Here is a 22,414-nt window from a genome sequence, read left to right as displayed (position 1 = left end):
TGCCTCTGTGCACTGGCCCCGCACAAACGTGCCTCTCTGCAGGGCACTGGCTGGGCGCAGGGTCCTGTCCGCAGGGGGAAAAGGGCAGCTCAGAACGACCCTGATGGCTCCAGCAAAGGTGCTGCTGCTGCTGTTCATAGGCGGAGGAGTGGCTGAGGGCACTTCAGGAGGCTCCTGGCAGACCTCCTCATCACTCACAGTTACAGCTGGCAGTCTCAGGGACATCTTCAAACTCCAGATCTCCATTAACATTTCTGCCTTCCCTCTCCTGCCCCCAACAACAGAAAGCTGAAAACACAGATTGAGGAGAGCCCTGGATTTATCATAGCAATCCCTGCGCTGACCTTCGATACGAGAAGTCTCATCCAGACACATTCTGAGGGTAACCTATCCTTGTAAGCAGCGCTCAGCCATGCAGCACACTCTCAACAGCAGAGAGATCCTTCCCTCTCGGGGCTCAGTCCATACGCCCCCAGAGCTGTGGGGAGCCCCCCGGCAGGCTGAGAGCTGCCCCTGGCAGGCGGCAGAGCCCCTGCCCCAGCACACAGCCCCCGCGGCTGCAGGGACCCTGCTGGCAAGGACAGCCCTGGGCACCCCTGCCTGCACAGCCACCTTCACAGCCCTGCAGCCGGCCCTGGCACAAGGCAGCCCACATGCCCTGGCCCTCCCACGCTGCAGCAGGGAAGCCCTGCTCTGCAGCACACTGGCCTCCTCCACAGCAAAAGGCTCCCACACGGTCCCACAGGCTGGGGGGGCCCCAGCTGCTGCAGACCCGGCTAGCAACTGCAGAGGCATTGCCCTGCAGCCACACACTTACCGGCTCAAGGGCTCTGCAGATTTCTCCAGCAGGGAGCTCTCAGCAGCCTCCCACCAAGGTCTGCTTTTGAGCTCTCCCTGCCTCCCTCCTCTGCCCCTCTGGGCTCCCTCCAGCTGTCCCTGGGGCTGCAGGGGAACCTGCTGGGCAGCAGCATGAGGCAATCCCTCATGGGCCTTGCCTCACCTGGGGACACACTTATTTCCAGCACTGGCAATTCCCTTACTAGGAAAGATTTCTGCATGAGTCACCTTTTGTTAACCCTTCAGTAGCCAGCACAGAAGGAAGACTGCAGCAAAGGATCCAAGCACTCCTAAAGGAGCGTGTGTGTACGTGTGTGTCTGGTGGTTCTGCAGGCAGGGCAGGGAGGATGTCCTCAGTGCTTCAGTAAGCCCTGCAGAGCCCATTGCAGCACTTCATTGCACAGTCCGAGGGCTCAAGACTCAGCTCTCCTTTGCCCAGGCCACGTCTCTGCTCTGAAGCAAAGCCTTTGCACCCACGGGCTCGGGGACACTTGGTACCAGGTTGCCTTATGGCCAGGCAGAGCTGGGCTGGTGCCACAGCTGGGGGGCTTCAGCCCAGATGTGCAGCAGTGCCCTCAGCCAGGGGCCCACGCAGAGGCAGCTGGAGCCCGTCCTGTTGCAGACAGAGCTGTGACACTGAGGGAACCAAGTGCCAGGGCAGGTGGCAGAGCTCAGCACAGCTGCTCGGCAAGGACAGCAGCCTCCAACAGGTCCAACATTGAAAATGGAGTTTATGCTTGTGGGGCACTTCCAGGGCACCCAAAGGAGCGTTCCCTCCTTCTGCACAGGCCACAGCCTGCCAGTGTGTGACCTGGGGCCTGCACTCTGCTGCTCTCCTGCCTCACTCCCCCTGGGAGATGAGACTCCACCGTTTCTTTGCTCCTAGAACCAAGGTGGACACGAATGATGCAGGGTTTCAGATCCAGGGGAGCATCACAGCTGCTGGCCCATCTGGCAGCTGTGCTAGAATGCCGATGCAAAGAACCTGCAGACACCTAAAGGAGCATTGTCACTGTGCTGCCCTGTGACTGTCGGCGGGTGGTTACTTGACCCCTGGCTTGCAGGATCCCACCAAGCCTCTGTCTCGCTGCTCCCCTCCTTCTTCACTCACCTTGATGTCTATAGGGTTGTTCTCTCACATAATTCTCACTCCTCTCCCGTTGTGTTTGGTCCTTTCTGCCATAGGGGATCACAGAGGTGCCACTAGAATTGCCTGTTGGCTCAGGTTTGGGCAGGGGCTGGTCCCTTTTGGAGTCAAATGAAAGTGGCTGTTATGGCCATGGAGTCAGCTCTTGGTCTCTTCTCACCTCTGCCAGCCCTACAAACACCTCCAAACCATTCCCAAACCCCTGCCATGTAAACACACAGGATCTCTAAATTCCCTAAGAAGATGTGAGGTTATTGATCCTAAGGCTTCCTCACGCTGCTTAAATAAGACTTTTCCCCTTCCTCACCCTGATTTAGGTTATTTCAGAGCAGAGTTACCCTTAACCACACCTGTGTCACCTGGGCCAAGCGCAGACATGTAACAACAAAAATAACAATGGGTACCAAGTGTCCAAGGTCCCACGCCAGCAAAATATTTTGCTGCAGCGCATGCTGGGGTGGTGGGCAGAGGTCACTGTGAAGGTGAAATGAGATGTCCCTAAGGAGAGCAATCCATGCTGTCCCTGGGACCAGAGACATGCAGGGCTGGACTGTGCAGTGCTGCAGGAGAAGGCATTGCTGCCAGTGATGCCTCTGCAGCCCCAGAGGACATGTGGTTCCGGTGAACCTCATACCCAGAAAGGACAAGGTGCTTTTGATTGTGTCCTTGACCATGGACATCCCGTGATGCAGGGACACTTTGAAAATCATTGGTCTGTTTCTCTATTGCCTCAGCACAGCGATGACTTTCAACAGTGCTGGCTAACTGGGGAGGCCCAAGACGGCTGAATGTTAGTCAAGTGGTGCCCACCTACAGGAAGGGTAGGAGGGAGGATCGGGATAACTACAGGCCTGTCAACCTGATCTTAGTGCCAGGGAAGGTTGTGGAGCTGATCATCCTGAGCGCCATCGCACAGGAGCCGCAGGAAAACCAGGAGGTCAGGACCAGCCTGCATGGGTTTATGAAAGGCAGGTCTTGCCTGATGAACCTGATCTCCTGCTGGGACAAGGTGACCTGCCCAGTGGATGAGGGAAAGGCTGTGCATGCTGTCTACCTAGACCTTAGGAAAGCCTTTTGGCTCCATCTCCCACTGCATTCTCCTGGAGAAACTGGCTGCTCATGACTTCCAGTGGTGTTCTCCGTGCTGGGTTAGAGCTTCTGGACAGCCAAGCCCCAAGAGGGGTAGTAAATGCAGTGACATCCAGGTGACGATGGCCCATGAGGAGTGGCGTTCCCCAGGGCTCAGTGCTGGGGCCAGTCCTGTTTCAGAACTTCGCCAGTGACCCAGACAAGGGGATTGAGTGCACCCACAGTGAGTTTGCATACAACATCAAGTTGGGTGGCAGTGCTGATCTCCATGAGGGTAGTAAAGCTCTGCGGAGGCATCTGCACAGGTTGGATCATTTGGATGAGTCCAGTTGTATGAGGTTCAACCAGGAGAAGTGCCAGTTCTGTACTTGGGTCACAACAGCCCCACACAACGCTACAGGCTTGGGCCAGAGTGGCTGGAAAGCTGCCTGCTGGGGAAGCACCCTGAGGGTGAGGGTTGACAGATGGTTGAGCATGAGCCGTCAGTGTGCCGGGGAGGCCAAGAAGGCCAATAGCATCCTGTCTGGTATGAGAAACAGTGTGGCCAGCAGGACCAGGGCAGTGATGGACCCCCTGCACTCGGCACTGGTGAAGCCACACCTTGAACACAGTGTTTCCGTTTTGGGCCCCTCACTGCAAGAGAAACGCCGAGGATCATGTCCAAGAAGGGCAACAAAGGTGGTGAAGGGATTGGAGGCCTGGTCTGTTGAAGGGTGTCTGACAAGACGGTTTTCTTTGGAAAAGAGGTTTTACCCTGGAGAAGAGGAGACTCAGGAGGGATCTTACTGCTCTCTAGAGTTACCTGAAAGGAGGTTGTAGATGAGTGCGGGTAGGTCTCTTCTGCCACAAAACAAGTGACAGAACAAGAGGAAATAGCCTCTAGTTATACCAGGAGAGGTTTAGATTGCGTACGAGGAAAAACATCTTCACTGCAAGGATGGTCAAGCATTGGAACAGGCTGCCCAGGGAGCTGGGGGAATCACCAGCCCTGGAGATGTTTCAGAAATACATGGACATAGTGCTTCGGGACATGATTCAGTGATGGAATTGGCTGCCCTGAGGTAATGGTTGAATTTGATGGCCTTTAAGGTCTTTTGCAACCTAAATGATTCTCTGCTCTTATGCTTCTGTGATTTATTGCAAGCGAACCGAGACACGTTGCTGAGCAAGCTGGTCCAGCTCACCCTGCTTCAGTTGGCGGGCTGGATACAATGATCTCCAGAGGTCAGTCCAACCTGGAAAAAAAAAACCATACAGCTATAAGAGCATATATAAAAAATGTCAACACAACTACGGAAGTTCATGTGAAGAATATTTCTCCACACAAATGGCTTGTGGGAAATGCATTTGAGAAATCTGAATGAGACAAGGCTGCTTTTCTGTGGCCAGGTCATGGGTTAGAATGAGGGTGACGGAGGGGTGTGTTATGAGGAGGACATCAGATTCTCAGGAACTCATGCAGGAGGACGTGCCTGGCTGTGAAGGGGCCTGTGAGGTCAGTCCTGTCTCTGGAGGCGATAGGCCAGCAACAGGAACATGGCTGGGAAAGTCCTTCTGCCAAGCTACAGCACAGGACCTCTCCAGGAAAAGGGCTGGGGTACAGGCTGTCATGTCCATTTTGCCTGTGGACATGACAGGACAGCAGCAGGCATGTGGCTTGGTCACGTCTCTGGGAGAAGCTGAAAGGCCAGCAGCAGCCATGTGGTTTAGAAGACCATGTGGAGGTGACTTCACTTTTTTGAGGGGAAAGACCACCAAAAATAGCTATTGAGTTAGGTTTGGAGGGTAGTTCCTGAGGTGGTAAAGTTTTCCTGCGTAGTGGGAAAAAAGAGGAGAGAGGAAAAGATTTCACAAAGTGTCATGTTGCAAATGGAGAGTGGCTATCGGGAGGAAGAACTGTCACTGCAAGGGTCCTGCTGCGGTGCAAGGGCTCAGCCAGAGGGAGTCTGCATCAGCCCATGGTTTGTGTTTCAAGGAACAGCCGGTGAGAGTGGAGGTACCTCAGCGAAGGTATGGCAATGTTGGGGTGAGAGCAAGGCAGGGCAGCGAGATGGTGCCTACAGCCTGCAGGGAAACAGGGGCAGGGCTCCAACCATGCAGGACAGCCTATGGTGGGGATGGCAGAGGGCACTGGCAAGGCTGGAAGGCACCAGTAGAACCCAGGTCTGCGTCTCCTTGGCTGTGGCAGCTGTCTCTGCCTCTGAGGGCCATGACAAGACATGATGTCCTCACGGCACGGGGGCATCGTTGCCTCCTTGCAGCCCCATGGGGAAGCTGGACGTTGCTGTGCCCTTGCTGTCCTTCACTGGGCATTGGATGCCCACCTTCCATGGTCCCCAGGAAGAGCCCTGAGCCCTGTGTGAGGGACAGCACCGACCTCCCCACAGGCTGCAGGTCACGGCTTGGCCTTTCTGCTTCATCAAGCAAGCCAAGGCTTTGCTCAGCAGCAGAGCTGCCTGCACAGCGCCTTTGCCTTCCTGCCCTCACAGCCTCCAAGGATGGGCTCTAACAAGGCCATGGGGAGGCTTTCTCAGCCATGGCCCTCAGCGGGGCCCATTAACGCTTCCAGGGGCTGTGGGCTTTGCTCCTGACTTGGTGTTCTTGAGAGGTTTCTTCAGTCTCCTCTGAACACCTGAAGTCCACAGCACCACAGACACCCTGGGCTCATGACGAGACAGAAAGCCCTTTTGAGCCCTGTCTCTTCCATCAGGGACATCTGGTCTTCAAGGCTTGAACACTTAATAAGTTTCAGAAGTATAGTTAAAGAGGAAGGCAGGTAATGACCACCATGGAGAAGTGATAGAAGACTTTTCCAATTGCAACTGATGCAGCATGCCTCCTGAGGAGTTGTGCAGAGGTGGGAAAAGCAGTCCCTGGAGCTAAACACTGCGTGGACAGCCTCACTCCTCACCTCCCCAGCCCCACTGTTTGCGGCGAATGAAGAGATGGGATGCAGCTATGATGCAAGCAAGTTGTCCATTTATTAGTGATTTTCTTACAATTATATACGTTTCTACCTTCTACATATTACACACTGATTGGTTAAATCTTAAGCGTAAAAAAAACTGATTGGCTGATATTTAAGGCACACCGTTAGAACAATAGGAACTGATTAGTTTACCTTGAAAGAGCAACAATTTCTATTCCAAACCTGGGGGGTTTCTTTCTACGCGGCTTTCTTGATTAACAAAGTTACATATCGGCGCTATCCGTTCCCTTACCTGGGTACTTGTTTCTCTGTCCGTCTGGTTGCCTCCTCAGCTGTAACGGCTCAGGGGTCTGCAGTTAGCTTGTTCCTTTGTTCCCAGGGCTTGTGCCCTACAAGTTCTAGCAAGTCTCTATTCATCAGGCTATCAGTACTTGGACTCTTGTCCTTGAGGCCTTGTCCTACATCTCCCCCTTCCTCTTGCACAAAAAGAACCCCTGAAATTGAACGAGTTATTAATATTTGTAAGCATTGTAAAAGACAAGGTATAAGTAATAAAACAAACAAAAAAGCATCTAAAGCATATATAATCATCTTCACTAAACTACTTAACCATCCTGAAATGCCCCAACCACTGAACAGTTTATCTAACCAGTCCCAAGTATCACTTCGTTGAAGATGAGAAACTCCATCCTTCAATCTTTGGATGCTAGCATGAATTGATTCCGAATGATCTGAAAGGTTCATGCAACACATCCCTTCAAACTCTTCACAACCATGACCTTGTGCCAGAAGCAAAAAATCTATTGCAGCTCTATTTTGTAATGTCGCATGGCGAACAATATCAACAGCTAATAAAAGACCAGACGATGCACCGCTTGTGGCATTAGTTTGTTTGGCAAGCCAACAGCCAAGCTTATCTAATGTCATAAGAGCCTTTCCTGCAGCAGCTCCAGGCAACAGAAGAGATGCAATGAAGCGTTGGCCAAAGGACCAAAATTGCATGTTATCATCACAATCGGATGCAAATGCATGAACGCCACGCTTTGTCCTTCGAGAGTAGCGATGTTGTAAAATCATAGATGTGTTAGGAGTCGGGACGGAAAGTCACCCTAAGCTACACGGACCTTCTTTTATTATGAGAAGGAATGACAGGCCATGCTCGATCACCACAAATAAAAAATACTCCAGCAGGTAGTGAGAGCGGAGCATTGCTGGATTTAGACAAGTTGTTAGCAGTGTAATTACACCAGATACTTGCATTTCTAAAAACAGGATGAATAGGGGAAACGTCCCATGCCCTAGATTGATTCTTTCCCGTGTAGTTAAATTTTATGCAAAAATCCATTTTTACTGAACCAAGGAGTTCAATTCCCTGCGGTTCCAGAGTAGCCAGTGGGAGATGGGGTATCCATACATCCCAATTGTCTGTCACATGTTTTGATACGTTTTTGGGTGGAAAAAGACTTTGAAGGTTTTTAGGTATAGGCCATTCATCTAATGGTAAGCCCACAAGACATGTGGAAAAAGGCTGATCCAGAGTGGCCATAGCAAGACACAGAGTATCCTGTCCAGTCAAGTTCGCCAACGTGACCCAAACGTTTACCTTTGGTAGAAAAGGGGGATAAGAGCTACCTTCAATAGGCCAAGGTCCAGGTATGAACATCATTATCCATATTACTGACAATGCTTGTTTCTCTTTTTCTTTTTCCATTGTCGTTTTGCAACCAGCCATTCTTCTGGTCGTACTGTCCACGACCGAGGCACTGCAATTGATTGTCCACACTCTAATCCTACAATAATGTTCTTGTTAATAATACAAATTCTGCTTGCTAATACAATATATTGAAACAACAACCGTGCGATAGCCCATACTTCTAGCAAAAACTAAGTTTGGCAAAATCTCAGAACCTAACCCTATAACTCCCTCTAATTCCAAAAGAGGTTTTCCCATAAAACGTTCGGCCTACTGTATATGATTAAACCTTAATATTTGATTATTATACTCAGAACACATCCAATGACCCCATTTGTCCCTTAGTCTTACAACTCGCCAGCGATCGTGATCACAGAGTTCACAATGAATCTTGATACACGGTCGACAAGATGGTCCATGTTCATAGCAACATAACTGTAGAAATCGAGGCACTGTCCAATCTGGTTCATGAGAGTGTCATTGAAAGTTGATGCAATGGAAGATAATATCTGCTAGTGGTGCCGTCAGTGCGTTGGGGATCTGGTCTGGTCCAAACGTATTACCTTCGTTAAGTGGTTTGATCCAGGGCAATATTGTCCGTTCCAAGCACTGTAAAAAGCGAAATCTAGATGCTACGTCCTGAATTTGGTTACCTGACATTAATACAAAACAGAAATCATCACGCAGTTTTTATTTCATTCTGTAGGGTCGGTGTTGGTATCAGTTGTCTGCGGTAAAGGTTCACGGAAAGGTCGTACATTCTTTGCTGGGATCCATCTGGGTCCTTTTTCTGTGGAGACACAAGCATAACCTTTTCCCCATGTAACAAGAGGATATGGTCCCATAATTTTACCTGTTTCTGGATCTTGAACCAATATCGGGGCTTTAACCCGTGCCTCGAAGGAGGTATTTGCAGTAAAATGTCGAACTATCGGTGGGTTGTTATCTATTAAAGAACAATTTAAAAAACTGAAAACATACAATGCTTTCTGTAACCGTTCCTCCGGAATAGCCGTTCCCATTCCCTTTCCCCCTTTTTGTTGTGGTAATAGACGTTTTAGAGGCTGATGAGACCGTTCAATGAGAGATTGACCGGTGGGGGAATGAGGAATGCCAGGAATGTGAGTTATACCCCATAGGGCCAAAAAGGTTTTTTATAGTTGTTGAAACATAAGCTGGACCATTATCTGTCTTTATCTTTGAGAGAATACCCAAAGTAGCAAAAGCACGCATTAAATGTCTACGAACATCTCGTGCCTTTTCTCCTGTGTGAACAAGAGGCAAACAAGGCACCTGAAAATGTACCAATGGAAGAGTGGATATATTTAAGGTTACCAAATTCAGAATCATGTGTGCCATCTGTTTGCCATAATTGTAGGCTTTGTAATCCTCTAGGGTTAACTCCTGCAGCAATTGATGGGAAAGAATGTTTTTGACAATCAGGACAGACAGCAAGAATATTTGACGCTTGTTGAGAAGGAAGGTCAAACTGTCGTTTAAGAGCTCCAGCATTTTGATGGAAAAAAAAGTGACTCAGTTTAGCTTGTGCAATGCGGTCTGGCAGCACTTGAACTGGTAACGTCAATAGATCAGCTCGTCGATTGCCTTCTGCAAGAAAACCAGGTAGTGAGGTGTGAGATCTAATATGCATAACAAAATAAGGCACAGATGGAGAGTCCAAAAGGAAAATAAGTTCCTGTAACAGGGTAAAAAGTTGTGAATGTGAAACATTCCGCAGCACAGAAGCTTCGGCTCGTGTAACAATACCTGCATCATAAGCTGACTCAGTAACAAGGTTGAGCGGTACGTTCCATTTTCGGAAAACGTGAACAACTGCATTCAGTTCTACTATTTGAGGTGAACCGGAGACTGTCTCTATGTCCGAGTCCCATCATCTCCGTTGATCATCCCACCATAGCAGGACAAATTTATGTGATTTGCCTGATCCATCTGTAAGTCAGTAAGTGCCTGTAAAGGTTGTTTGCTTCTTTTGGGTTTTAACATCAGACGAAAGTCAATGTTAAACAGTTTGTGTGAAGGTGGATGGGAAGTTATTTGACCCGTATAGTCGGCAAGTGCCATAACAAAGGTGTCTGACTGCTGATAAAGCCATTGTAAGTATACTGTTATAATTGGTAGACAAATGCAGACAAAATCCTTCCCTGATAAGGTTGACAGGCGTGATCTAGCTTTAACAATCAGAGAGGCAAACATTTCCTGTTGTGTCAAAATAGTTTTTGTAGACTGGTTAGGTAAAAAGATCCATTCAATAATTAACAAGGGGTCTGAGTTCTGAAGGTCCCATTGAAATATCAGGGCATGAGGCTGTCCAGCAGGGTTTAAAATAATCAAGTAAAAAGGTAGTTCAGGGGCCCATCGGTGGGCCTGTCGAGAAGCGATAGCTGAGGCAACCTTTTGTAAAGATGTATCTGCTTCAGAGTTAAGATTACGTGGAGAACAAAGATTGGTGTCTCCTTTTAGTAGTTCAAACAGAGGACCCAAGTCTGTATTAGAAATTCCCAATAGTGGTCGAACCCAATTTATTGTTCCCAGTAATTTCTGTGCATCATGCAGGTTTTTTACATTGGTATTGATCTGCAATGGCTGAGGAACAATAGTTTGTGCTCTTATTTGCCAGCCCAGATATTTCCAAGGGGGAAACTTCTGGACCTTTTCTGGTGCTATAGAGAGACCTGCCGAATCCATGGCATCTGTGACAAGGGCTACAGCTTTCTCCATGACTTTGTGATGTTGTGCTGCCACTAAAAGGTCATCCATATAATGATACAATAACACAGTAGGCATAGCATTTTGGACAGGACTGAGTCTTTTCGCAACATACCATTGACACATTGTAGGGCTATTTTTCATACCTTGTGGCAGTCCAACCCACTGATATCTCTGCAACGGAGCTTGCATGTTGATGCTTGGAATTGAAAAGGCAAATTTTGGGGCATCATCTGGGTGCAACGGGATACTGAAAAAACAATCTTTAAGATCTATGACAGTTGCATGCCAATGTCGAGGGATCATAGTCGGGGATGGGAGCCTGGGTTGGAGGGCTCCCATATCTTCCATAGCATCATTAATTTTTCTGAGATCATGGAGCAAGCGCCACTTGCCAGTTTGTTTTTTAATAACAAAACCTGGTGAATTCCATGGGCTAGTAGAAGGTACAATGTGTCCTTTGGACAGTTGTTCTGAGACTAAGTTTTGAAGTGCGTGAAATTTTTCCAAAGGAAGGGGCCATTGATCCACCCAAATAGGAGCATCAGTTTTCCAGGTTATTTTTAGGGTGTCGAGCACTTCAATGGCCCTGTCTAAAAATGTGTTTGGATAGACATTCCCCATGGTGACAATACATCACGTCCCCACAAAACCATAGGGACAGGTAGCACAAAAGGTTTAACAGAAGCCGCATGTCCCTCTGGTCCTTGAATTCGAATTAGTTCCAAACTCTGACGACTGTTACCGGTGCCCCCTATCCCAGCCAGTGTCTGAGAGACATTAGTCAGTGGCCATTGCGGAGGCCATTTGGCTTGAGAAATTACTGTGACATCAGCTCCAGTGTCAATGATCCCATTTAGTGCTATTTGTTGGTCATTGTAAATAAGGGTACACTGATACATAGGCCGCTGTGGAGAAATGGATTGTACCCACAAAATGTGAGGTAACCCTGTGGATCCAAAACCTCCTCTCCTCAGAGGAGGATGATCAGTGATAAGAGAGCTTACCCTTGCCGGAATCAGGATCAATTGCGCTATTCGACTGCCCTGAGGTATCGTACAAGGTGGAAATGGAGTCCATGCCATGATTTTGATTTCGTCCACACTGTCAGAGTCAATAACACCTGGTAAAACAAAGACCAGACAATGTTGTGGAAGATCTACCAATTAACAGAGCTTGTGTATCGGGGGGTAATGGTCCTTTGACATTTGTTGATAATAAATGAACTGAGGAATCGAGCAGTGTTACTGTGTGTGAGGTTGCCAGGTCCAATCCGGCGCTGCCTGAGGTTGCTGGACAGGGACTTGAGGTGTCGGTGCTTCTCTCCGAGGTTGTTGAAATGTCAGCTGTGGCACTTGTGTCTGCGCGCGTCGCTGCCCCGCGCTCCGCGGTCGGTTTCCCTGTATCGGTTGTCCCTGGAAGTCATACTTAGATCGACATTGATTAGCATAATGACGCCCTTTCCGACATTTCGGACAAACTCCAGGACCAGGAGGTTGTGGTCTATTCCTTGCAGCCTGAGCAAGACAATTTCTCTTGTAATGACCAGGCTTACCACAACCATAGCAATTCCCCAACACCACGCATCGCTGCAAAAGCAGCAGCCATAGCTTCAAACCTGTGGTCAGCCGTACCGATTCGGTTACATGCTTCCACCATTTCCACCAGAGTGGGGTTCGGGTTGGGAAGAGACTTCAATAGCCTTTTACAATCAACATGAGCATTTTCAACAGCTAGTTTTGTTATCAATATATCCCGAGCTTCCGCATTATCTACTTGACGTTCCAAAGCCTGTTTTAGTCTATCAATCAACTGCATATAAGGTTCTCGAGACTCCTGAATGATGTTAGTAAAAGCTTTTTGTGGCTTTTGTAAGTCAGGAACCTGGAAAAAAGCCTTTTTCGCCTCTTCTCTAATTGCCTCGAGAGCCGCACGGGGGCAGTGTTGAGCCTGCGCTACTGGATCAGCATGTGCACCGGTGCCCGTAAGATGCTCTATTGCCAGTGCAGCTGATGCAGCATCATTATGATTAACGTGAGCAGGAGTGCTTGCAGTCCCCCTCTCCAGTGCGACTCCCATAACGTGTACTGAGTCGAGGTTAGTAGCAATTGTGCTCAAGATTTCAAATCATGAGGAGTCATGACATAAGTATCAAACACAGAAGATAACAGACTTATAAAATAGGGAGAAGAAATACCATGTTCCGTAACCGTGCGGCGCAGTTCTTTAACAACCGAAAAAGAAAGAGCCTCCCATCGTGCTCCGCCTGCCCGACCCTGAGAATACAAGACCGGAGCAACTATAGTTTTAGCCATTTCCAAATCCCCCTCCTTTAAGGCTTGTTTCTTTATTTTTGCCCACACATCACGCAGATCAGGAGGGTATAAATCAGGTTCTTGTTCAGGGTCTACCGGTCCCGGGTCAAAGGGGTCGTCTTCTGGCGGAGACTCCACTGCATTGACACCCAGGGATTTAGAGCACTGTGATTGAGAGGCTGATAAGGACAGGTCTATAGGGGCTTGCGACTCCTCCGCCTCTCCTTCCTCTGCCTTTTCTTTTTGTGCTTTCAGAGTCTCAAAAATAACTCTCCACAAAGAGAGCAGACGGTGGGACTCAGTATTGCCCTTTGTCGCAGAATCCCACAATTTCACCCCTGTATCGTCCCAAAGTTCCCGCGTGAGAATTGTAGTTGCGGTCACTGCAGGCATATTTACTTGCACCCACTGAAGCATTGCTTTAAGGTCATGCCCAGAAATACTTTTCTTATGTTTGTTAAGGAGACCTTTCATAAGCTCATAGACGCTTCTTTCTGGGGGTGAAACCTGATTCCCCATTAGGGATTTCCCACAGCTCACCTCTCAACTCCGGAGGGATTTATGGCCGGCCAGCTCCTGCTTCCTTTCAGCAGATCATTCACAGTTCTGTGGGATTCGCTGCATGTCGCTCAGTTAGGCGATTCGAGAGCCCCTCCACATCAGATCCTTCACCGGATCACGTCAGGGTCACCAATTTGCGGCGAATGAAGAGACGGGACGCGGCTTGATGCAAGCAAGTTGTCGGTTTATTTTCTTACAGTTATATATGTTTCTACCTTCTACATATTACACGCTGATTGGTTAAATCTTAAGCGTAAAAAACACTGATTGGCTGGTATTTAAGGCACACCGGTAGAACAATAGGAACTGATTAGTTTACTTTGACATAGCAACAATTTCTATTCCAAACCTGGGGGGTTTCTTTCTAGGCGGCTTTCTTGATTAACAAAGTTACATATCGGCGCTATCTGTTCCCTTATCTGGGTACTTGTTTCTCTGTCCGTCTGGTTGCCTCCTCAGCTGTAACGGCTCAGGGGTCTGCAGTTAGGTTGTTCCTTGGTTCCCAGGGCTTGTGCCCTACAAGTTCTAACAAGTCTCTATTCATCAGGCTATCAGTACTTGGACTCTTGTCCTTGAGGCCTTGTCCTACACTGTAACACTAACTTCCACACTGACAGCACCATGGTATCTTCCTTAAATGAGTCCCCATGCTGTCCCTGGTGGCTCACCTTTCTGGTGTCACGGTCTCCCGGGATCTTGCAGCCGCCCCGCTGCGCTATTCCGCTTCACCAGGCTCCATCTCCCCAGCAACCCACTGGTCACAATCTCAGGATCTGCTCCTGACTCCACTTACCGGGGTCATGTCAGCACAGTCTCAGGGTCTCCTTAGGATACCCCTTACTGGGTCACATCAGCAGCACGTTGGTGTCACCAATTGTGGTGATGCAAGTCAAAACAGACTCAAAAATGTGCAGTGCCTGGAAGAACACTGGCAAATTATGAGCAATCCAGGCCAAATAACTTGGTTGTAATAACAGGCCGCAGCTCTAACAAGCTGCAGGTGTTGTGAAGGACATGTGCAAGGCCAAGGGAGACAAAGAAACTGCATTCGCAGTGAGGTAAGAGACTTGGACAGAAAGATGAGAGAAAGCAGGATGCCTGCACAAGGGGGGAGCAGCGTGTGGGCGCCACTCCGGGACCAATCAAATGGAGTGTGATGCCGCATGGACAACAGCTAAGTGACATGAAAGACGCCGGAAAAGACTGATGTAACCAAGCGATTAAACAAGGTGCTGTTGACATTGAATTATTTGTCCCTGACAGAAGGAAGAGAAGGGCCCCCGCTGTTACACATCCTCAGGCTATTCAGGGAAGTCAAACACAGGCCATTCCTGGGTTACAGGTTCATTCTAAGAACATGACTACAGGCAACTGGGAAGGACCCAGTCCAGTGTTGTTCATCGGTAGAGGATATTTTTGTGTTTCCACAGATAAAGGACCTCTATGGGTCCCTAGCAGATTTGTCTGCCCTGCATGTCAGCTCCAGAGGAACGGAGAAAATATATGTGACAGCTTTATCTCCAACCAGTCTTTAACAAACTCTGTGCAGAACTTGGGCCAATCCCACCCTACCATAGAAGACGTGCTGTTGACAGCAGCGAGAAGACAATCTTTTGGGTCACGAGCTTGTAATGCTGTTTTGGCAAAAATTTGTAATACGAAGAATGCTGTTTGTGGAAACTATAGGGGACAAGCAGCAATAATATTAAGTTGTGGTAACTGTAGACAGATTTTTGTTATAGGTTGTAGCCGCTTGCGGAAAGATGATGCTTTGTCCTTAGATTGTCAAAAGAGCTTTGCTAATATTACTTTTGAAAATACTTGTAGGGAACTTTTGAACCTTAAGCCAAATCAACATTTTCCAGCAATATGGATGCCAGAAAGTATTGACAGCAGAATAGAAGCTCTCTCTTGGTGGGCCTTGACAAAAAACGTACCTGTTGTTTTAGCTACAAAGAAAAGACAAGCTCTTGGCTTGTGGTGCTTGTTTTGTCAGTTGGGAAGAAGATTGCGAGATAATGAAATTGTTTGATCTGCTTGTAGGGCTGATAGGAATCATCTTCATGCCCTCACAAGGAACAGCATGGGTTCCTGTCCAACCACAAATGAACATGTGGGTTACCTGGGCCAACAAGACAGGGCAAGATTCATTTTGCTTATCGTTAGCTACCCCATCTGGCCCATTTCGTACCTGTTTGATTGGGGTCCCTTTAAACCATATGAAGGAGTTTGGGCACTGGACAACAGGTAAAATATACTCCGACTACCTCGACCAAGCAGCAAATGACTTTTGCACCATCAACAGTGGATCTGTGCAAGCCGATTGGTGCAAATCACTTGGTATTCCAAGGAACCCCTCGGGGGCTCAAGCGTTCCAAATTGCACAGGGCCTGAATGTTACCGGCATGGAACCTCAGGAGCTTGACATCTTAGGATCTATGCCGGGAAACTACTGTTTGTTTTGGGGGTTTTACAAGCAAGACATGGACTCAGGTAATTTTAGGATCCACAAACCAAGAAATTACAATACTTGGATTGCCCCTGGGTCCCCCTGGCATTCTAACATCACCGGTTACTGTAACGGTTGGACTTGGCCTGTTTCATGGTCTGGTGAGACAAATGAAAAAGCAAAGATGTTGCCTCGGGGAGTATTCCTCGTTTGTGGAGATGGTGCCTGGCCCGCCGTACCTGCAAGGGCACAGGGAGGACCATGCTACTTTGGCAAACTAACATTATTTACCCCTAGTATCCATCAAATGCTTAACATAAGTAACAAGTTTAAACGCATCAGACATAGTGTATACCAATTGGGACCTGAACGTACAGATGATGTTGAGTTGTGGGAACGTCCATCTGTCATTTTAGCATCACTCTTTACACCACAAGTTGCTTCTGCCAAGGCTCTCACTCAGTTGAGACAGTTGGCTTGTTGGAGAGAGAACAAATTAACATTACCTCCAGAGTATTAGATGACGCACCACTGATGTCGACAGTATACGACATGCTTTAAGACAAAATCGAGCTGCCATTGGTTTTCTGTTATTAGCACAAGGACACGGCTGTGAGGATTTTGAGGGAATGTGCTCTATGAATCTTGCTGATCATTCTGAGTCCATTCAGAAAAAATTTCCCAACTGCAAGATAATATGAAGAAACACAGCGTTACTGAAAATACTTGTGACGAGTGGCTTAATTAAGGGATGGGGAATCACTGGCTGGTAGAAAACGTCATTGATGGAAGGGATGAAATTTTTGTTGTTATCTTTGCTGTGCTTGTTATCTTTTGTTGTATTTTCTCCTGTATGAAGAAAGATTTGGAATCAATTGTTGATAGAGCCTAGGTTGTCCAATAAGAAAAAGGGGGATGTGTAGGGGAATTCTTGGCAGAACGAGGGCATACTGTACCCTTGCAGGAGTTGGACAACCCTGGCCTGCAGATTACAAAGTTACTTTGAAGATCTTGTACTGTCCTTGAATAGGCAGAATGAAGAAAAATGAGCATTGTACAAGAAGAAGGCCGGATGCCAAGCAAGATATGAAAACCGCTAGGTTAGCACATCCTTATTAGGCGCTTGCGGCATGACAACCAATCAACAGGTAACATGAATACGTAACCGACAACCAATGACTGTCAGGCAGCTGCCGCGTGAACAGTGTATTAGAAGTATAAATATGAAAAAGTTGCTACATAAAGTAGGACGACATGTAGCCACATTGGTGCGATTGTCATTACTTGGCTGACTTTCCAATTGGGACCGTCTTCAGCCCACACTGCCCCAGTATGTCCCAGTGGCCTCCAGGTGGGGTGTGAGCCCTTCCCCACTGCTCTCCCAGCATGACCATCCAGCTGGTGTTTTACCCATCTCTTTCTGTTCGCACCCAGAGTGTCATGGCCTCACATGGGCAGAAGAACGCTGATTAAAACCATGACAACAGTTTTGCTGAAGCCGAGGGAAATGACATCCACTGTGGAGCTCCTCACGCACAACTGCAGGCTGTCAGGTTGGCGAGGCAGGATTTACCCTTGGAAAATCCACCTGGACAGTTACCCGACCAGGTGCCAGAAATGTCACCTAAGGGGACTCTAACTGGTGCGACACCCCTCACCATGGGGGTTTGCGCAGCCTGTGGTTCCCCGAGCTGCACTACTGGACTCCTTCCAAGACAGTTGCAACACTGACTTGTCCTTTCTCACAAGTGACCTCTGCCAATTCAAGGAGCTTTCAAAAGCGATACTTCAAGGAAATATTGATTTTATACCAGGACTTCACCATTATTATTACGGTTATACCACGCCCTTATTTTCTCTCATCTTTAACATATTTGCACCTGGGCAGGAGACAGTGACGCCTTCTGAAGTCATCTTTTCAGCAGATTGTCTCAGCAAAGGCTCTTTCAGTTATTCACCACTTTTCTCCTCCCTTTAGTCTTTGGTCTTTTAGGTACCTCTCACCTGTACTGCTGTTTTCAGCTTCAGGAAGGAAAAACTTGCGTGTCTTCCTGCAGCCAAACTGTCTCCTTACCCAGCTCTTCCCTTGTGTTTAGATCTATCTTTCTGGATCTAACAGCCTAAAAGATTTCTCATGAGAGTGTCCCTTGCAGAAAGGCACCTCATCAGAGACAGCTTGGAACGGGCATCTGCTTGTGGAGGCTGTTGGCCTATTTATGACACTTGATCCTTCTTGACATTGCTTGCAGATCTGAATAATTCTTCTGCACCTGTGTGCAGCCAGTCCTCTAAGGCAAACAGGTGGGGATGGTGCAAAGGAGCTGCAGCACCCACCTGCAGAATTGAGGGGAGAAGTCTGATGTAAGGAGAAGGGATGTGAGTCCCAGGGGACAATGAGAAAAAGGGTGGTCTTGGGGACATTCAGAGCAAGGTTGTCCATCCTGTGTCAGACCTCAAGGGACTGCGATTCCTACCAGTCCAGATATCCTGAAGAGATCCTCTGCATCATTATCGCTTGGAGATTGCTGCTAGAACCTCCTCTCTAACCTAATCAGGAGCAAAATATAACCTATGAAATGAAAAATAATTCCTTTCAAATGCACTTTGAAATCCTCTCTCTTATCTACGTGAATGGAACAGATTCAATTAGCTGCACAGCTCTTCAAGACTTGAAGGAAATGACAAAAAGGCAAATACCTCGTTAGGGCATTGGGGGCTCCTGCCATGAACCTGAGCGACTGAGAGCAGGCTGAACCAACCACTCAAGGAATGTAAGTCAGAAGCAACACTGAAAATACCTTCAAACATTGATGGGTCCCGCTGAGGGCCATCGCTGACAAAGCGTCCCCATGGACTCGTTAGAGGAGCTAATTAGAGGCCAGACCTGCAGGTAGGCAAAGGTACTGTGTCGGTGGCTGTAATGCTGCAAAACACATTTGGATTTTTGTATGAAGCAGAAAGGCCAAGCCCTGACCCCCAGGCTCTTGGAGGGCAGAAGAGAAGACCCTCCAAATCCAGTTTCCTGTCACAGGCCTTGGTGGCATGGGCAGCTGCCATTGCCAGGGGGACAGAGGCCTCAGCCCCCTGTGGGGCCATTCGGCCTTGCTGCAGCCCTGGGCCATCTCCACTGCAAGTTGCCCTACACTGTCCATGTGGCACCTCTTTCCACTCTGGCGGTTGGACTCTTCCTTGCTTTCCTACCCAGCCCTCACAGCCGCATTTCTCTGCCTTTTCTGAAGTTTCTTCCCTCATCCCTGCTTGTTCCTTGAAGCTCAAAGCCATGGGACAATCCAGGCACCCTCTGGGTGAACTCTGGCATCAGAGGGCAACCCTCCGAGGGACATTTCTTTCTCTTCACATCCAATCTTACCTTTCCAAGCAGCACTTTGCGGAGGTTTTCTCTTCCTGTCACTATCAGGAATCACTCCCTTATCTGTGACACCCCCCTTCAAGCAGGTGCATGCTATTCCTGTGGTGCCCTGAGGCTCCCCTTTGCCTGTCTCAAGACATTGAGGACCTTCAGTCTGTCTCCACAGGCTCCATCCAGGCAGGCATCCTCCACAGCCTCTCCAGTTTTTCCTCACTCCTGCAGAATGAGAAACCTCAAAGCCCAGGCACAGATAACCCGGATGTGGCCACAACAGTGCTGTGTCAAGGGGGATGATGCTGAGTCAAGGGGGATGATCAATCCTTCTTCTGAGTGGCCACCTATGGTGAAAATCTCAGAATCAGCAAAGGAGGACAGCCAATGGCCAGGGAGGAAAGGGAAAGGAGAGGTGGGCTACTTGCATGGGAGGATACAGGGGCGGTCACCGAGAAGCAATTGTGCATGGGAAAGGAGGGAAAAAGGTAGGAAAGGGTGAAGAACAGGAATCCATAGGAAGCAGCCAAGCAGCCCTGCATCTGAGCAGCAAAGCTTGGAGTGGGAAAAGAACGTCGCAGGTCATCTGACACACTTTCTGTTAGGCTTCAACCGCTGCTGGAAACCGGAGTGATTTCCCTGCCATCATGAAGGCAAGATCCATGGTGGATGCAGATCCAGAATCATTCATGCTGGAAGGGACCTCCGGAGGTGTCCAGGCCTACGTGCTGCTCAGAGAACGATCAGTTATGGGGTTGAAGCAAGTAGCTCAGGCTTTCCTTCAAGTGGGGCTTGAAAAGCTCCAAGGATGGACATGGCACAAGCTCTGTGGGACATCTGCTCCACTGCTTGACTGTCTTCATGGGGAAGGACATTGTCTTCCCCTGCTTCAGCTGATGCCCATTGGCCCTCACAGTCCCATCACGCACAAGAGGCAAGACCCTGGCTGCCTTTTCCTGCTGATATGACCCAAGAAGATATGGGAAGGCTGTGATTAGGTGTCCCCAAAGCCTCCTCTTCTCCTGGCTTTGCACCTTTCAAATAAGGCCCATGGCATCCTGGGCTGCATTAGGAAGAGCACTGCCCAAGGGTTGGTGGAGGGGATCTTTCCTCTCTACTCAGCCCTGCTACAGTTTGTCTTGTTGACTTGCTCTTGATTTCTACTTTACCAGAGTCACCCATTCTTGACTGAAAGGTGCCGTCCACATTTTTCACCATTCCTGCCTTGTCTTTTGTTCAAAACAAGTCCAGAAAGCGTTTGTGCCATGTTGGTCAGGGATCATTGCTGCGATGGATTGACGGGACGCAGGGTGATACAAGCCAATGTCAATTTATTGTACAGTAGCACGAGTTTATATACATTTCAGAAGCTGCGCGTTTTAAAAAGATTGGTTCTTGAAGCTGCGCGTTTTAAACAGATTGGTTCTTGAAGCTGCATGTTTTAAACAGTTGGTTCTTGAAGCTGCGCGTTTTAAACAGATTGGTTCTTGAAGCTAAGCATTGCATACTAGGCAATCCCCAACTCATGGTTAACTACCATCAATTAACAGCAAGGTGTTACCTTTCCTTCCCAGCATCCGTCCCCCACTCCCCTATGCGCTCTCAGCATGACTCAGCATGTTAATTGTTGTGTCTATTCACACTCCTTGTCTTCCCAGGGTTAGTGACCTCCAAGCTCGAGCACATTCCCTTCAGCTAACTGATTGCCACGCATGGTCCTAGTTTCCAGCCCGCTCCTGCAGATCATCTTCCACTTTCCCTTCAACCAAGGCCTTCAAGTAAAGGTCCCTTTCTCTAGCGGTCTAAAGGAGATGTCGTTCTCCTTCTAACCTTCATCAGGAGGTTGAGAGAATCTGAGCAGAAGACCTTTCCACATGCAGGACTTAGTGATGAGTGTCACAGGAAACCTGAGCAGGCCTGTGCTGTGCTCCATGTACCTCTTGGCCTTCAGGCTGAGCTGTGCTGAGTGTGTCCCTGGGTTGCAGAACAAGCCATATTGGAAGAAGAAATCTGCAGGAAGCTGCTGGTGAATGGCCAACCGCACGCCCTTACCTTTGTCTGGGACTGCAGTTACCACCTCCCAAGTGAACATCTCCTCTTAGAACACGAGAAGTGATGACTAGAATGGGTTTCCCTGGCACAAAACACTTCTAGAGCTCACAGGAGACAATGTGGGATAACCCTTCTGCAGGCAGGATCTGCACCACTTGCTGCACCACTCTCCCAACGCTGTCAACTCCGTGTTCCCGGCCTCGGAAGGGACGGCATACAGCTGACACGATTGTCTCTGTGTGAGGAGATTTGCTCTAACCAAGGCCATTTGAAATGACACTTTGTCTCAGAGTCCAAGTGCCTTTCCTACTGCAGCCATAACCAGCTGGGCTGCTGATGGCCAATCCCCCAAGGGAACGGGACACTCCAGGGACCTCAAACTCGCCTTCATGGCCACGTGCCTCCTAGTGGCCTATGAGCTTCTCAGATGTAATGGGTGTCATAATGATAGCCCAGATCATCAGCCTGCTTGTGGCCTCGGTTACTCCTTGGCTAGCGGTTCCTGAATTGGGGAAGGCAGCGATAACGAGATGCACAGCAATGGAAGAGATGGCCAAGGACCCTGCAGGTGCCATGAAGGCTTTGCAGGAAGAAGTGTGAGAAATAGCCCCGAGAGCTGTGCAAATTGGAATGGCATTAGATATGAAGCTGGCGTCTGAAGGCAGAGTCTGTGCTGGTTTTAATACCAGTTGTTGCGTATACGTAGATCAAAGTGGGAGAATTTCTACAGATACATGTGTAAAAAAAAAATTGGAAAACATTCTAATATTTGTCGTGAGTTCCAGAAAGTTCGCGCCTTCTATGAAATTGAAGTCAATTGGACTATTCTGATGTCCTGGTTTCCTGATTTACAACTATGGGTTAAGAAGTTCATCTCCAGATACCTTTCTCCTCTTTCTCTTTGATCACTCCAATCCATTTTACCTATGTAGCTTCTGCTTTAAGGTTCAGAGAGGAAAAGCTGGACTGTCTTTCAGTAGTGTCTGTAATATTCCCTATGGGCAACTCTTCAGTAGTGGCAATAGACCTCATGGGGATTTGCTTGAACTAACAATTATACAGCTGAGAAATGTATTTTTTATTTACTAATTTCTAACCCACTACCCCCCCCCCCCACACACACACGATAATTAATCCCTCTTTTATTCCTGTGTACACCCTGTTCTCTAAGGAAAGCAGCCAATAATTACTGCCAAGAATTTGCTATATTCAGCTGCAGAGTTGGTTGAAGAAGTCTGATGTCAAGTGATGTAA

The 22,414-nt window shown here is 48.4% G+C and overlaps 1 protein-coding gene and 1 long non-coding RNA gene across 2 annotated transcripts in view; one reads left to right on the top strand and one right to left on the bottom strand.

Annotated features, from left to right (window-relative positions):
- LOC308057202 (olfactory receptor 14A16-like) overlaps positions 1-22,414 on the top strand; it is a gene marked incomplete at its 5' end in the record, with an annotated part of 209,659 nt that overhangs the window by 36,022 nt on the left and 151,223 nt on the right. The window lies entirely within an intron of this gene.
- The window catches only part of LOC308057218, a 57,882-nt gene that overhangs the window by 20,859 nt on the left and 14,609 nt on the right, over positions 1-22,414 (bottom strand). Inside the window, exon 2 of the long non-coding RNA XR_013925183.1 lies at positions 2,832-3,093. This is a non-coding gene — a long non-coding RNA (uncharacterized lncRNA). The remainder of the gene's footprint in view (positions 1-2,831; positions 3,094-22,414) is intronic.

Source organism: Falco punctatus (genome assembly GCF_963210335.1).
Source record: "Falco punctatus genome assembly, contig: scaffold_40, whole genome shotgun sequence".
NCBI lineage: Eukaryota > Metazoa > Chordata > Aves > Falconiformes > Falconidae > Falco > Falco punctatus.
The sequence above is the reverse complement of the archived record's forward strand: the minus strand, read 5'-3'. Positions and strand labels throughout refer to the sequence as shown.